The sequence below is a fragment of the Arachis hypogaea genome, unplaced genomic scaffold, assembly GCF_003086295.3.
Source record: "Arachis hypogaea cultivar Tifrunner unplaced genomic scaffold, arahy.Tifrunner.gnm2.J5K5 arahy.Tifrunner.gnm2.scaffold_76, whole genome shotgun sequence".
NCBI lineage: Eukaryota > Viridiplantae > Streptophyta > Magnoliopsida > Fabales > Fabaceae > Arachis > Arachis hypogaea.
In genome coordinates, this window is record NW_027255494.1 from 28,163 (window position 1) to 31,174 (window position 3,012).

Genomic DNA, 3,012 nt, shown 5'->3' on the forward strand with positions numbered 1-3,012 from the left:
CCGGAAAGTCTAAACCTTGTCTGTGGTATTCCGAGTAGGATCTGGGAAGGGATGGTTGTGACGAGTTTCAAACTCGCGAGTGCTGGGCGTAGTGACAGACGCAAAAGGATAGTAAATCCTATTCCAGTATGATCGAGAACCGACAGATGATTAGCCATGCAGTGACAGCGCATTGGACCATTTTCAGAGAGAGAATGGGATGTAGCCATTGACAACGGTGATGCCCTACATAAAGCTTGCCATGGAAAAGAGTAGGAATGGTTGGATGAAGACAGCAGGAAAGTAGAGGTTCAGAGGAACGAAAGCATCTCTACACGCTTATCTGAAACTCTCACCAATGAATTACATAAGTATCTCTATCCTATTTTAATTATCTTTTAGTATACTATAATCTCTTAATACATTTGAATCCGCTTGACTGAGATTTACAAGGTGACCATAGCTTGCTTCAAGCCGACAATCTCCGTGGGATCGACCCTTACTCACGTAAGGTTTATTACTTGGACGACCCAGTGCACTTGCTGGTCAGTTGTGCGAATTTGTGACAAAGAATTAAGATTATGAACGTGCGTATAAAGTTTTCAGCGCCGTTACCATGGAATGGAACCGTCACGATTTCTGCGCACCAAGTTTTTGGCGCCGTTGCTGGGGATTGTTCGAGTTTGGACAACTGACGGTTCATCTTGTTGCTCAGATTAGGTAATTTTATTTTAATTTTAAGCTTTTTATTTCTTATTTTCGAAAAATACAAAAAATTTTTTTACAAAATCATAAAATCAAAAATCATTTGATGTTTCTTGTTTGAGTCTAGAGTCAAGTTTTAAGTTTGGTGTCAATTGCATCTTTTTAATTTTCTAAAAAAATTTATTTTTTGAAAATTTCATGCATTGCATTCTTCATGATTTTCAAGTCGTTCTTGGCCAGTCTTCTTGTTTGATCTTCATATTTTATTGTTTTGTGTCTTTTCTTGTTTTTCAGATGCATTTTCAATTTGTTAATGTCTAAAGAATAAAAATTTTTAAGTTTGGTGTCTTACATGTTTTCTTTTCTTGAAAATTTTTCAAAAATAAGTTCTTGGTGTTCATCTTGACATTCAAAGTGTTCTTGGTGTTCATCTTGACATTCATAGTGTTCTTGCATGCATCACATGTTTTGATCCAAAATTTTCATGCATTGAGTCTTTGGGTTGTTTTTCTCTTTCATCATTAAAAATTCAAAAATAAAAAAATACCTTTCCCTTTTTCACTCATAAAATTCGAAAATTTGAGTTGACTTTTTCAAAAATTTCAAAATTAATTGTTTCTTATGAGTCAAATCAAATTTTCATTTTAAAAACTCTATCTTTTTCAAATCTTTTTCAAAAAAATCAAATCTTTTTCATTTTTCTTTCATAATTTTTGAAAATTCCAAAATGATTTTCAAAAATCTTTTTCTTATTTTGTTTTATAATTTCAAATCTTTACTAACAATCAATGTGATTGATTCAAAAAAAAAATATAAAGTTTGTTACTTGCCTAGTAAGAAAGGTTCAATCTTTAAACTCTAGAATCATATCTTTTTAGTTTCTTGTTAGTCAAGTAATCAACTTTAATTTTCAAAATCAAATCTTTTTAAATTTCTTTTTCAAATCTTCTTCAAATTAAGTTTCAATCACATCTTTTTCAAAATCAATTTCAAAATCTTTTCTAACTTCTTATCTTTTCAAAATTAATTTTCAAATCTTTTTCAATCAATCTTATCTTTTTGTTTCAATCATATCTTTTTCAAAACTACCTAACTAATTCTCTCTCTAATTTTCGAAAATCCCTTCCCTCTTTTTCAAAATTATTTTTTTAATTAACTAATTGTTTTAAATTTAATTAAAATTTTTCCTTTCTTAATTTTCGAATTATATTTTTAAATTAAAAACAAAAATATTTTTATTTATTTAATTTTCGAAAATTCTTCTCTCTCACCTCCTTCTAATTATTTATTTATTTACTAACACTTCTCTTCATCTCAAAATTCGAACCCTCTCTTCCTCTTGGTGTTCGAATTTCTCTTCTTTTATTCTTATCTTCTTCTACTCACATAAAGGAATCTCTATACTGTGACATAGAGGATTCCATATTTTCTTTTCTGTTTTCTTCTTTTTCATATGAGCAGGAACAAGGATAAGAACATTCTTGTTGAGGCTGATCCTGAACCTGAAAGGACTCTGAAGAGGAAACTAAGGGAAGCTAAAGCACAACTCTCTGAAGAAAATCTGATAGAAATTTTCGAAAAAGAAGGAGACATGGCCGAAAATAATAACAATGCAAGGAAGATGCTTGGTGACTTTACTGCACCAAATTCCAATTTACATGGAAGAAGCATCTCAATTCCTGCCATTGGAGCAAATAATTTTGATCTTAAACCTCAATTAGTTTCTCTGATGCAACAGAACTGCAAGTTTCATGGACTTCCATCTGAAGATCCTTTTCAGTTCTTAACTGAATTCTTGCAGATCTGTGATACTGTTAAGACCAATGGGGTTGATCCTGAGGTCTACAGGCTTATGCTTTTCCCGTTTGCTGTAAGAGACAAAGCTAGAGTATGGTTGGACTCTCAACCTAAAGACAGCCTGAACTCTTGGGATAAGCTGGTCACGGCTTTCTTAGCTAAGTTCTTTCCTCCTCAAAAGCTTAGCAAGCTTAGAGTGGATGTTCAAACCTTCAGACAAAAAGAAGGAGAATCCCTCTATGAAGCTTGGGAGAGATACAAGAAACTGACCAAAAAGTGTCCTTCTGACATGCTTTCAGAATGGACCATCCTGGATATATTCTATGATGGTCTGTCTGAGTTATCAAAGATGTCACTGGACCATTCTGTAGGTGGATCCATCCACCTAAAGAAAACGCCTGCAGAAGCTCAAGAACTCATTGACATGGTTGCAAATAACCAGTTTATGTACACTTCTGAAAGGAATCCTGTGAGTAATGGGACGCCTATGAGGAAGGGAGTTCTTGAAATTGATACTCTGAATGCCATATT

General features: G+C 33.0%; 1 non-coding gene across 1 annotated transcript; it reads right to left on the bottom strand.

The window, feature by feature from the left end:
- Positions 1-2,668: 2,668 nt before the first annotated feature.
- Positions 2,669-2,776, bottom strand: LOC114927239 (small nucleolar RNA R71). Its single transcript, XR_003817604.1, has one exon. It is a non-coding gene; the product is annotated as a small nucleolar RNA R71 (small nucleolar RNA).
- Positions 2,777-3,012: the final 236 nt, after the last annotated feature.